This window comes from Callospermophilus lateralis, unplaced genomic scaffold, assembly GCF_048772815.1.
Source record: "Callospermophilus lateralis isolate mCalLat2 unplaced genomic scaffold, mCalLat2.hap1 Scaffold_144, whole genome shotgun sequence".
Taxonomy (NCBI): Eukaryota; Metazoa; Chordata; class Mammalia; order Rodentia; family Sciuridae; genus Callospermophilus; species Callospermophilus lateralis.
The window spans coordinates 1,120,181-1,135,060 of record NW_027512584.1 but is presented as its reverse complement, the minus strand read 5'-3'; the positions used below and the strand labels follow the sequence as shown (position 1 = coordinate 1,135,060).

The window sequence follows — 14,880 nt, the reverse complement described above, 5'->3', positions numbered from 1 at the left end:
GGAAATTCTTATTTACATGACTAAAATAAATTCTATTTTCAGAATTCAGTTTCTTTAATATCAAAATGAAACAATGAACACACACACACACACACACACACACACCGATACTAGGCAAAAAAAAAAAAAAAAAAAAAAAAAACAACAACAAAAAAAAACCCCAAGTTTGATCACATGCAAAATCCTATTTAGTGTAATGGTTACTAAAGGAAAAACATAAAATCTATACATAAAAGAACATAGAAAACAAGCTCAAAGAAAAGTAACTGATCAATACTTACAGAGGCTCTGTTTGTTGTCTTCAACAAAACAGCCAACAAACAACAAGTTTTTGTGAAAATGCTTCCACCCTTGTTTGCAACTTTGTCACCAGGCTTTTCTCGGTACATCTGCAAAAGCTCCAACAATGTGTGTATACAGTTTTCTACATCATAAACTGCTGAAGTAGTTTTCTCATACTTGAAGAGAACAGAATGGAATTAAAAGTTGTAATAAGCATACAATAAGCATAAAACTGCCCAACTGTAAAGACAGCTTAGAGCCAAATCTTTGAAGTATCTGCCACAGGTACAAAGGACTTCATGAGATAATTTTTTGTTACTCCTATCATATTTGAATCTTATATGCATATTAATCTTTGACTTTCCTAACCACTTCAAAAGTTCCACATAAAACAAATTAAAGCTAAAATATATAAAAAAGAATATCTTGAAGTAAATAAAAGCAAGCTTCTAAAGAGAAGACCATTTTAGCAAGACTCTCTCATGAAAGAGAACTTATCTGTTACAGTTAGTCATAGGGTAAGAAAATGAGTAAGGCAAGATCTAATTGTACTATTTTACATCCTTCTTGAGAGGAAGATTTACTTTAGAATAAAACAAATTTGATACTAAAAATCTAGGATTAGTTTTTCATGCTTTATTTAATGATACTATTACATTCTAGGATTAGTTTTTCATGCTTTATTTAATGATACTATTACATTCATACTGAAATTTGCATGATTTCAAAAAATAATCATTCTAACATAAAAATAAGAAACCATTAATAGCTAACACTTGCATGGTATGTTTATGTATCAAGAACTTTTAAGTATATTAACTCATTTAATCTTCACAGTAACATTTTGAGATGAGTATTATTTTTTTCTATACCCATTTTACTGTGGAAGAAAGTAAAGCAAAGAGAGGCCAAATAATGTATAACAGCTTGCAGAACTGGGATTCAAATTCAGTAGTTTGGGTCTATGTTCTTAACCACTATTCCTCAATATATTGGGTACATTACAGTCATGGTTGTGAGGGTGGGCAAGATACCACTGATTGTATGCAACTTCTGTAAGCATTATCATTCCTTTTCTATAAAATGGGAAATATATGAGTTATTTTACAGGATTATTATAAGGATTAAATTAAATAATGTACAAAAATACTGACAAGTTCTCAATAATACTATTATTCATATTATTATTCATATTATAAAAGTAATAGAAATAAAACAACAAAATAGCATTCATATCTATAGTTATATTCATAAATTAAATATTTCCCCATCAAGACTCTTCATATACATGAATTTTAATATAGAGGCCTAATTTCAAAATTTGGTTTTTTTTTTTTTTTCCTTTTTTGGTGCCATGGATTGAGACCAAGGGTAGTGCTTAACCACTGAGCCAAATCCCCAGCTTTTTTTTAATATTTATTTTGAGACAGTGTCTCACTAGGTTGCTTATAGTCTAAGCTGCTGAGGCTTGCTTAGAACATGCAATCCTTCTGACTCCTTCCTGAGCTATTGGGATTAGGCATGCAGCACCATTCCCAGCCTAATTTCTAATTTAGAGCATTTCTACTCTACTTCGTAGAGACTCATCCAGTCCACACTGGATGTGTGTATATGTGGATGTATGTATTTAATCCTGCAGAGTAATACCTTTATTTTACAATTTATATAAATTCTATCAATTCTATCTATCTAATAATTTGCAGAGTTACATTTTTTGAACAATGAATATTTCATTATTAAAATGGAAAACTACCTTAGCTACATTAAGCAAAACTTGTACAGGATATCTGATGACCTCCATACAAGGAAAACTACGATTACAACTTCGGATTAAAACAAATATTTTAGAAATTGCTCCACTCTCAGCCATGTTCTCACAACAACCTGGAGATATTCTGGTAACAACCTCTGAAAGAGAAAAAGACACGTTAATTTCCAGTAACAACAATGCATTCCAATTTTATATATAACTATAATGTACTAAGTAGAAAAATAAATAAACAGAATACCAATTGAATAGAGAAAGAGGACAGGGGAGGTACTGGGAGAAGAAGAAGTACAAAGAATTGAAATGGAGCAAACTGGTCTGGTGTGGTGGCGCATGCCCATAATCTCAGAGGCTTTAGAGGTGGAAGCAGGATAATTCCCAAGTTCAAAGCCAGCCTCAGTAACTTAGCCAAGCCCTATACAACTTAGCAAGATCCTGTCTCTAAGTGAAAAAATAAAAATAAAAAACAGACTGGGGATGTGGCTCAGTGGTTGAACACCCCTGGGTTCAATCCCTGGTACCTCTCTGCCCCCCCAAAAGAAATGGAGCATATGAAGTTATATGCATTTATGTCAAAATGAACCCCACTACAATGCTCCAAGAAAAAATGAAGTCTTAGTTAATACTGTGTAATCACAATGTTCTTTAAATATTCAAAGATAAAAAATGCATTCCTAATCTTATGCAAGATATTGTTATAACAAACTAACCGAGGTGTTTTAGGGTCTCAAGAATGGCAGAAAGGTGCTTATATGTTAAAAGATAATGAAGTGCAAGTGTGGTTCTTTTGTAGAGTTTATCTTCTTCTCTAATATCCCTATTAACCATCTGAAGAATTAACAGTATAGCTTTAATTTTTGTACAATCATGTTTCTTCCTCCAAGAGTAGCCTCTCCATAATGCCTTAAAGAGATAAAAGAATGATTTTAAGATTACAGCCCGTATTGTTTTGAATTTATATATACATTTATTTCTACAAAATAAATATTTTCAGTAAATTTATATGATATGAACAGATACATTTCAACTAAAACCTCAATTTTGGTTTTATTCCTGTATCAAAAACCATAGTTTTCACTTATCTGAAGTTTAGTTATTCTACCATTAAATTTTTCCTGTCTTTTGCGAAGGAGAAAGAGACGTACTGCTTTCTGTATTACTGATGCAGCCCTATTTTTCTGGTTCATACATTCTTGAACTTCATGCTCAATTTTATGATGCTATAATATTTCTCAATAAATCTCTTTCGTTCTAATTTTGCTCGAAACCATCTCTGTTTAAAATGTGAAGATTTTTTCACTTTTAATGCACACATTTTTAAAAGTAGACAAAAACATACATACATTTATATACATATTTTATATATGTTAGCATTCTTCATAGCCATGTGAAGTTTACATGCTCCTTGAATTCTAAAAGCAGATAATATGAAGCTGCTATGAAGTGAAGGGGGAAGCCAAACTGGCTGTCAATGCTAAACTCTAAAGGAGAAAGAAATAGAAGGTCAAAACGCCTTTCAAACCTCCAGTATCATTTCCCCCTTCTACTTCGTAGAGACTCATCCAGTCCACACTGGATGTGTGTATATGTGGATGTATGTATTTAATCCTGCAGAGTAATACCTTTATTTTACAATTTATATAAATTCTATCAAACTATACAACATTCTGAAAATTATTTTTTCACTAAATATTTTATTCCTACATGCATGTTAATTACACAAATAAGAACTTTATCCAGAATATAGAATTCCTATAAACCTTAATAAAAAAGAACATCAAGTAGAAAAAGGGACAAAGTGCATAAAAAGAAAGATTAGAAAGAGCACATGATACACAGATAAGAACTTGAATAATAAATGTAAAAATTTCAGAACTGCTGGCAATCAAGTAAATGAAAAACAAAATGAGATACCATTTCCAATTCACTGGAATGGCAAAAATCAGGGTGTCTTCTGATGCCACTGTTGTGAAGGATTTAGAGGAACAGGTACCCTCCAACTTTACTAGTGGGAGTATAATAAATGAGTAAAATTACATCAGAGAGTAATTCACAGCTTTATTGCTGTTCCATAAAGAAGTTTTCCAAACTTACAGTCATTCTAATAGCTATATGCTGAAAGTGTTACATATTATATGATCTTTCCATAAGGAATCTGAGAATTGTTCAATATATGTCAAAAATTTCTAAGAGGAAAGTTACATCTCATAGTTTTTCTGCAAAAGACAAACTGACCTGAATACAAATGGCTGAATTAACCCATTTGTTAGCATTCTTCATAGCCATGTGAACTTTATATGTTCTTTGAATTCTAAGAGCAGACAGGTGATAATATGCAGCTGCTGTGAAGTGAAGGAGCCAAGCTTTGGCTCTCTGTTCTAAAATCTAAAGGAGAAAAAGAATATTAATAATCAAGTGTCTGACTTTTTTGATACACCAATATTTTAACTGAAGAAATTTTTTGAAGTACTATAAAAAATGAGTTGATTGCTCAGTTGTATAGCATGTAGAATATTAAAATATTTTATTTTTTATTGGTTCTTTTTAGTTATATATAATATTAGGATTCATTTTGACATAATTTAAAAACAGAATATAATTTGCTATAATTCAGGTCCCAGTACATCTCTTTTCCTTCCCCCACTTCCTGCCCTGTTCCCTTCCCTCTATTAAAGTGTCTGATTCTTAAGATAGTTTTTTCTCTTATGTAACTATCATGATTCAATGTGATTATAATCCTGTATTTCAAAATATTTAGAATAATTTAACTCATGATTCATAGTATGTAAGCAAAATTATAGCATTTAACTAAACTACCCAACAACAGCAATTTAAGACCTTCAATGTATGAATAATGAAAGATATCAATGCTAAAAAACAAAAAAGGCTACTGTATTCCAGCAGAATAGTTAGAAATGGTGATGTTAAATCTGATAAAATTATATGAATTAATTGTTCCAGTATTAGTGTAGCACAAATCCAGTGTAAGATTCTTATAGTATGGCTTTCAACAGTGATCTTGGGGCTTTAGATTTCTAATATATATGAGTAAAATACAAAAGAACTCTATTTTAGGTTCAAATCAGGCTGTTATGTCTATGCCAGTGCTTTATATATTGGAAGCCAAATGTCATGAGCTCCCTTAACAGAATTACCTTTTGCTGAAGATTGGGTGACATCACAGGAATGGTAGTTACAATTCCTTAAGGGCAGCAAAAGGCTACCTGAGTAAAAATTAACATCTTTAACCTATGAAACCTTTCCCTCATACTTCTTTCAGTTTTTTTGTTGAGTCATTATACAAGAGAAATTTTATTTTGCATCTCTGGCAATGGGAAGCAGCAGGGTCCCACAAATTTCCCACAAATCACAGGATTTTATGCTTTTATGTCTGAATTTTATTCCTTCGTGTGTGTATATGTTTATGTACACAACATTTTCTTTATCCATCTAATGATGAGCACTTCAAATGAATCCATAACCTGCTGGCTACTGTGAATATGACTTCAATAGATATATAAGTGCATGAGTCTTTTCAACATATTGATTTTATGTTTTTTGGACATGCACACACACACACACACACACACACACACACACACACACACACACACACATTGGGATTGATAGATCATATGTTGGGATTGATAGATCATATGGCAATGCTATTTAGTTATTTCAGAAAGCTCCAATGCTGTTTTCCATATCATGTTTCTATCATCAGTGTGCAAGTATTTATATTTATCCACATCCTTGCCAGCACTTGCTATTTATTTATTTATTTATTATATTTTTGAAAATAGGCATTCTTCCTGGAGTCAGGTGATATTTCATTCTGGTTTTGATTTGCATTTCCTTAGTAAATAAAGATATTGAACTTTTTCATGTGTATGTTTTCTTTTGAGAAATGTCTGTTAATATATTTAGCCCATTTGTAAATTGGCTTATTTATTGTTTTGCTATTGAGTTGTTTGTGTTCCTTATATATAGTAGATATTAACAGATATGTAGTTTACAAATATTTTCCATAATTCTATAGATTGTGTCTTTGTTGGTTGTCTTTGTTGTACAGAATCTTTTTAGTTTGCTCTAATCCCATTGTCAACTTTTGGTTTTGTTGCTTGTGCATTTAGGGTCACATCCAAAAAAAATATCTATCTATCTATCTATCTATATATATATATATATATATATATATATATATATATATATATATATATATATATATCATGTATCCCTGGAAAAATGTCCTGAATTATTTTTCCTATGTTTTTTTCTGGCAGTTTAAATTTTAGTTCTTACATTTTTGTCTTTGATCTATTTGAGTTGATATTTGTAAATGTTATGGTTTAGTTATGAGTTATGGTTTAGTTATGAAGTGAGTCCCAAAAGTTCATGTGTGAGACAATACAAGAACATTCAGAGGTGAAATGATTGGTATCAGGGTAATGCTTATAAAAACCTTGACCTAATTAGTGCATCAATCTACTTGAATGGACTAACTGGGTAGTGACTGTAGGCAGGTAGAGTGTGGATAGATGAGGTAGGTCACTGAGGGCATGCCTCTGGAAAATATATTTTGTCTCTGGTAGCAGAGCTCTCTGTGGTTCCTTGATGCCCATATTCTGAGCTACTTTATTTTACCATACCTTTCTGCATGATGTTCTGCCTCACCTCCAGCTCAGAAAAATGGAGTGAGCCATCAATGCACTGAGACTTCTGGAATCATGAGTCACAAGTTAAATTTTCCTCCTCTAAATTGTCCTTATCAGGTCTTTTGATCACAGTGGCAGGAAAATTGACTAGAACTATGAGAGATAGGGATCTGGTTTCATTCTTTTGCACAAGAATATCAGTTTTCCCAGAAACATTTTTTTTCTTTTGAAGACATTGTTCTTTCTTCATTGTGGGTTCTTGGCTCCTTTATCAATAATATGTGGGGTGTAAATGTGTGTAATTACTTTTGGGGTCTTTTTTCAGTTCTATTGGTCTTTGTCTTTTTATGTCAATACCATACTGTTTTGATTATTAGCGCCTTTTTATATTTTTAATAAAATAGTGTAATGCCTCTTACTTTGATCCTTTTGCTCAGAATTGCTTTGGCTATTTGGAGTCTTTTGTTATTATGTATGAACTTTACAGTTGTTTTTCTATTTCTGTGAAAAATTAAATTTGTATATTGTATTTGATCTCTTTATTGTTTTAGGTAATATGGCATTTTAATAATAACAATTTTTCTAATTCATGAACATGAAACATCTTTCCATTTATTTGTATACTCCAGAATTTCTTTCATCATTGTGTTGTAGTTTTCATTGCAGATGTCTTTCACCTGTTTGGTTAAGTTTATTTCTTATTATTAATTCTACTAAGGTGGCATATCACTTGAGTTGATTTGCATATACAGAATCACCCTTGCATTTCAGTGATGAATCCCACTTGATCAGAGTGAATGATTCTTTTTAATATGTTGTTAACTTTGGTTTGGTAGTATTTTGTTTAGAATTTTTTTTTTATGTTTATCAGGGATAGTGAGCAATAAATCACTTTCTTTCATGGGATGGCAAGACTTTATCTGGTTTTGATGTCAGGGTAATGCTTGCCTCAGAAAGTATTTGAAAGAACTTCATTCTCTTTTTTTAAGTTTTTTGAATAATTAAAGAAAAATTGGTATTAATTCTTCTTTATGTATTTGGTAGTCAGTTTCACAGTGACATTATCAGGTCCTAGGCTTTTCCTTGATGGAAGACTTTGTATTACTGATTCAGGTTCATTGCTCATTATTGGTCTGTTCAGGTTTTCTAATTTTTTTTATTCAGTTTTGTTGGATTCACCTTTTCTTATGAATTATCTTGTTCCTTGGCATATAGTTATTTGTATTCTGTGGTATCAGTTGTAGTGTCTCAACTTTCATCTCTGATTTCATTGTTTGAGTCCTCTCTTATTTTTGCTAAAAGTTTGCTAATTTTGTTTGATTTTTCAAAAGACCAACTCTGTTCCAACAATCTGTTGTGTTGTTCTTTAGCAGCCATTTATTTATTTATGATGTGATCTTTATTCTTTCTTTTCTTTTGCCAATTTGGGGTTATGTTTGTTATTTTTCTATTTTCTTTAGGTAAATGTTGGGTTGTTCATTTGAGATCATTCTACTTCCTTAAGATAGCGATTTATTGCTTTGTATATCTTTCTTCTTTCAACTGCTTTTACTGTATTCCATAAGTTTTAGTATGTTGTGTTTCCATTTTCATTTATCTCCATAAGCTTTTCTATTTCTCTTTTAATTACTTCAATGACCCAGTGGTTGTTCAGGAGTATATATTTTAATTTCCATGTATTAATGTTTCCAGACTTCCTCCTGATACTGATTTCCACATTCATTTCATTGTGGTCAGAAAAGATACCATATTATTTTCATTTTTAAAAAATGTCTTAAGACTTATTTATTGGCATAACATTAACATAGAACTCATTCCAGAGAGTATTCATATAAAGTTAAGAAGAATGTGTATTCTCCATCTGTTGGATGGAATGTTCTGGAAACACCTATTTGTTATAATTTATCAATAGTATTTTAGATTAAATATTTAGTCTTGGTTTCAAAATACCATTCCCAAATTACCATGAGCAAGTCTTTTAACTTCTATGAATCTCATCTTTAATATATAATGGGGATTTATGACTGTTTAAAGGAAAAACATATATTTTGTCAAATGTAGCTCCATTTTATTAGTAATATCATAACTTATTTTCTAATTTGTCACCCTTGTTTTCATTTTATATTTTTATATGCTTCTAACTTGTTTTAATTTAGAAATGGCAAGATAAAAAATCACACACATGGGCTGGAGTTGTAACTCAGTTGTAGAGTGTCTGCCTAGCACATGTAAGGCACTGGGTTCAATCCTCAGAACTACATATAAATAAAATAAAGGTATTGTGCTCATCTACAACTTAAAATATTTTTTAAAAAACAAAAACACACACATTATACATATACAATCATGCTATATTGGTATAAAAAGCATATAGTAGCAAATTTTAAAATATGTGAAAAATGAGATATGATCTCAATTATAATATAATCTTATTAATTGTAAATAAAAGAGTATGCAAGTCTGGTTATAGGCTGGATATAAAAATTATAAAGCAATTAAAGTTCTAAAACCGATAAAAGAAATTTTGCCAGATTTACTATTGACTGTTCATTGGTAATCACAGTACTTTAAAAAAAAACAGAAGTGAGGCATGTCTTCAGAAAAACAACAAAACAGCAAAAGAAAGCGATGAGACAATCATTTTTATTTTTACATGTTTTCAAATATATCTTTGGATAAGTTTTATTCTTCAAATTTATGACTTAAAACATAAAATTAATAGATTCATGTAACAAACATCTATGAGCCAGCATCTATTCTTAAACCTCTGAATGTCTTAGCTTAATTATGTCATCTATTAAAATGACTTTATTCTAAATGAGAAAATCAAACCCACTAAGTATATGTATACTTTGCAATTCAATTATGAAAAAGTTCTTCACTAAAAATAATTGGGTGGTAATTACACCCCCCACCAGTGTAAAGATTAAGTCAATATCATGTAGAAGCTTATGCTGTACAATCCTTTTGCTATTTTCCCTCAGCAAACAATAAAGAAAGGCTTATGATATATGAAAACAAGCATAAATAAATGAGTAAAATTACTTGTGAGATCTTGCAATCATAGAAAGGTAGATGATCATAACAATAATAACTCTTTAGATTTTTTTAACCTCAGATAGTATTTCTGATTTGTGCAACTGTATTGGGCCTATTAATTTATAGTCATATTTTAATTTTTTTCTGCTTGTACAGGGTTTTGAAAATTATCTCTTCTTCTTTTACTCTATGTATTAATACATGGATAATTAAAAGTCAAAAATACATTTCAGACCTCTGAGATGCCTTATTTGAAAATGTTTTCTTTCCTCAATGGCCTCATGACCTCCTTTCAGTCTTGGCAATTGCTTTTTAATTTTTAAATTTTAATTTAGAAGACACTTAATTTAAGTGTAGCTGATGATAGGAAGTATCATTGTGTAATAAACATGATTTTCTCATTTTTGCCCTTTTTTCTTTCAAATTAATAGAATAAGAAGTTACAACATTTTGAATAAGGTACATTACCTTCTTATTTCCTGTCTTCTTTTCTGATGCAGGTCAGCTAGACCTCAATATAGAAAGCCAGGTCAGTCAAGCATTACTTATTATCCTTTATTGCCATCTATTCTTTGCCTTTTACTTTAGCCTAGACTGAACAGAATCCAGGACATCCAAAAACAAAGATTGTTTCTCCTCTCCTGCTATCGTATCTTACCATTTATCATGACATCACAGCAGCACTAACAACAATGCTATTCTTTAGAGTAGACATCTGTGTTTTACAACACCCCTTTTGCTTAGAAAATGTATCCATGGGTGCAATAATACTGAGATTAAAAGTTATGTTTTGTGGTAGGATATCTATTACAACAGATTGACTTTGGAGGAATTTGGAAACCGAGTCACATAGAGATTGAAATTTGGTTAACTTAATTTTTGAGATGCTAAGGTCATCATAAAAGTGGCCACTATTTTGATTTCTTAGATCAGGCTTTATTTAATACACAATGGCCCCAGAATTTAAAAAAATCAATTTTAGGCTGGGCTCAGCAGCCCACTGTAATTCCTGTGGCTCTGGAGGTTGAGGCAGGAGGATCACAAGTTCAAGGCCAGGCTCAGCAATTTAGCAAGGCCCTAAGTAATTTAGTGAGATCCTGTCTCAAAACAAAAGCACAACAGAAAAAAAATTAAAAATAAAAATTAAAAAAACAGGATGTGGATATGTCTCAGTGGTTAAGTGTCTGTGGCTTCAATTCGCATAGCAAAAATAAAGGAAGAGAGAGATTAAAGAAATCTGATTTAGTTGCCCTCTGGAAGTAATGTATGGATATTAATCTATTTTGGATTATAGATTTTTCATGATTTAGTTTCTTTAGAACTCAGAATCCTTTGTGCTAACTTAATGACCATATATATTTTTCTCATGAAGTCTTCTACTTTTTTTATTGCATTAATCTGCCATCCTTTTGCACTCTGCAAAATTATTCAATGATATGTGAACAGTGCAATAGGGCATAATTGTGGAAATAATTTTCTGTTGTCTATTGAGAAATAATTTTTAAGATTCAAGTATAATTTGTAAGATGAATTTCTGGTCTTCAGGTAATTTAATATGGTGATCAGAGGGTTCTGGATAACAGTTAAATCTCATGTTCCCTGTCCCCAACTGTCTATAATGTAGCAATAACATGTAGAAAACAAGTCTGTGTATATGATCATGCTAGTTTTTTCTTGATAGTTAAATGATTTTTATTGTTTGGTTCAAAAGTTAAGCCTAAACGCTACTAAAATCAGAACTGGCCTAGCAGAGAGGGTCAGGTTCAGTGATTTCTTTGGCTTTTTTTTTTATGGTACTGGGGATTTAATTCAGGGCTCTTTTCCACTGAGCTCTATCCCCCAGCCCAAATCCCCTTTTTTATTTTTAGTTTTTTTTAATTTTGAAACAGGTTTTCACTAAGTTGCTGAGGCCTACCTCAAACTTGTGATTTTCTTGTCTCAGCTTCCCAAGTTGCTGGGATTATAGGCCCATGTCCCTGTGTCCAGTTTCAACAATACATTTCCCCATTGTTATCCAGAGCCTAAAGACACTTGGATGCAAAAAAAAAAAATTCAGAGAGAACAGATTTCAGCAGAAACCAAAATGTATCCAAAAGGAAGGGGTTTAGAATATCCCTTCCATTCTTTCAAGGGTATAAAAAGGAAGAAATTTTTATGTTATGTAGGATGCTTGTCAATGATTATGATTGGAGGATAAATTAACTTTTATAGTTAATTGATCTACCATATACCAACTTAGATCATGCATTGTTTTAGCAAACAGTTCAGTTTTTATAATACTCAGGATGTTCCCACTCAGCAAATTCCTTCCTTTTGACAAGTCAGCAAGTTCAGAGTTGTTACCACAGAACCAAGTGGATTCTGAATCTCACATGGAGTCACCAGTGTCAACATTCTTTCAGGTCCTTTTCTCTCTTTTTTATGGTCACCCTTCACTCTCCCACAACAGAAAAAGAAAACACTATAATGTGGTATTGCAAATGTTGAGTCTAATTACCCATAACTGGAATCATTATATTGCAAATGGCCATGTCCTTGGGAATCTTTTTTTTTTCAAATTCTAAAGGAGATAGGAAGTTTAATAATTAAAGTTTGACTTCCTGGGGAAGATTCTGATTCCCTAGAGCTCATGTAAAGTAACAGAATGATTAGAAGACCTGTCTAGTCCTTGAACATCAATGCATGTGCTTTTACTTCAGATTTGAGGAGCGCTGCCTTTTGGTGGGAGACTTCAGCAGTGTAAGCCTAATAACAAAGTGCATTGTTTTCCATTTTCCTTGATGTTTTCTATGTATACGTGTCTTTCTATCTGGGGCACTTAATATGAAGAAAAACCCTACTAATATCAAACAATTAAAATTGAGTTCATAAACCTGAAAAGAATTTGCTCCCAAAAGGGAGAACAATATGTCTGTCGTCTCTTGCTGGCATCTTTTGAAATTTATATCTTTTCAGTTTTAAATATAGCAAAATAATTCTGGGATTATATTCACCTTATTGACAGAATATATTTTTAGAATGAAATGATTATACCAGGTTTTGAAATCAGTGCATATATTTAAATTTTACAAAATCTTATACACGTGAGATTGTTCTTGGGTCAGTCAAGAATTAACAGAACTTTCTAAAAATCTAGCACAATCTTTTGATTAATCTTTTGAATGATTAGTATGCCATATGTTGTATAATTAATAATGAGAACACTTGAATTAATACTTCCATCTGGTCCAAAATATGTTTAGGAAAAATAGGCTTCACTCTTTGTAACAGATAGGGACTGTGTTTTGTGGCATAAAATAGGAAAAAAAAATCCAAAATAATAGTGGCTTGAACAAGGACTGAGTTTATGTATCTCACTCAAAATAGTTGCAGAAATAGAAATTCAAGATGGGTTAGGCATTTCTACCACTCTCTTGGGAACCGGACTTTGTCTCATGTCAACTCTAGCACTTCTAGGTTCTAATCATATTTCTTAGTGTCCCCAATAATTTCAGCTATCCATTCACATGCCAGGGAGCCAAGCTAATAAAGGAGGAAGAAGAAAAGACCAAACCTTTATAAGGTTTCCTAGAATTCCCATAAAACCCCTTCCCTTATAAATCAATGGCCCAAATTTAGTCACATGGCCACATACAGCAGAAAGACCCTTAGAAATACGTCTTTCACCCAAGTATGGGTCGGTTCTGTTGCTAAAGAGAACATATTTTGGGGAAGTAATGAACGGTCTCTGTTACAATGTTTGAGACATTAATATTCTCAAAAATAATAAAATATTAAAGACTATACATTTTAAAGTGACAGTGAAAGATGGTCATGTTTTAGAGAAAGCTATAATGACAATTTGAATCTATTTATTTTTTTTAAAAAAAACTTTAGCTTGATAATATTGCTTATTGAGTATAAAATAGTAACAGGCAGATGTCTCAGCTTCATCCAGGAGAAGAAGCGTTGTTATTTCCTCTTTCCTTAATCCATTTCTCTTGGTCAGGAGAGAGACAGATAGCATCACCCTTCTCCTTGCTCTCTTAAACCTAGGAAACTCAAGTAGTCTACCTTTAAGTAATCTCGGGGGAGAGAGAGGCTGGGAGCAAAGGAGAAAAGAAAAGTTTATTACTAAAATGAACAATGATAGTATATCATGCAGTAAATTTGAAAAGTGACTTGATCTGTTTTATACATACTAAAGAAGTTCATATTCCTTCACTATGTTCTGCTCATATATTTTGACTACTTGATCAGTTATATTAAAACATTTTTAACAATTTTCTTGTTAGTCCCTAGATTATGCTTGATTTCTTCTTCAGAGCATCTATAAAGTTAGAATCTGCTATGATATTTGGATAGGGCAAAACCACACAAGTATCAAACTAGAAATTGGCTAGTTTTCCCAAAGTTATGGATAAATTTCATTAATTGTGGTTCCACTGAAATTAGACATTTTTTTTATTAAATAAGCATGATTATTGAACAACGTCTAGTTAATATGTGTGAGAGAGAGAATACCTTGTACAAAGCAATCTAAAATGCACCAATAGCTTAGTACACATTAATTATTGTGCTTAATATGCTCCAATATAGCAATTAATATATTTCTTAAGCTTAATTTTACTCAATTATTTTAAAGTAGCTACGTTTAGCTTTATAAATGGATAGTGTAGTTTCAATTTTAAGATGTTCTTTCTATTGTACCCTCTGAGAAACTCTAGATCACACAAGTTGCTCAAGGATGTGTGATTTAAAACCTGTTCTAGTTTATGAATAACCACATCTGACTGCAATTAGGAGAAAATGAAAGGTTTTTTTAAATATCTTTACTGTTTTGACTGTCTTTTTAGGTTATTGTGCTGAATGTTTCTCATATTTTTGGACTAAATAGAATTCTATCATAAAGAAAATGAATGTTTAAATAATTTTTATTTGGCAAAAATATAAATTTAAGAAATTTCAAAGATGAAAATATTGACAATTATTTTTATGATTTAAGAAATGTCATTAATACTTGTTTATCTAAACATAAAACTAATTCTTAACTCAAAAGCATAATGACAGGGACTGGGGATGTGGCTCAAGTGGTAGCATGCTCACCTGGCATGCGCAGGGTGCTGAGTTCGATCCTCAGCACCACATAAAAATAAA

The 14,880-nt window shown here is 31.5% G+C and overlaps 1 pseudogene; it reads right to left on the bottom strand.

Annotated features, from left to right (window-relative positions):
• LOC143387861 (transcription factor AP-2 gamma-like) overlaps window positions 1–5,229 on the bottom strand; it is a 35,385-nt pseudogene extending 30,156 nt beyond the window's left edge.
• Window positions 5,230–14,880: the final 9,651 nt, after the last annotated feature.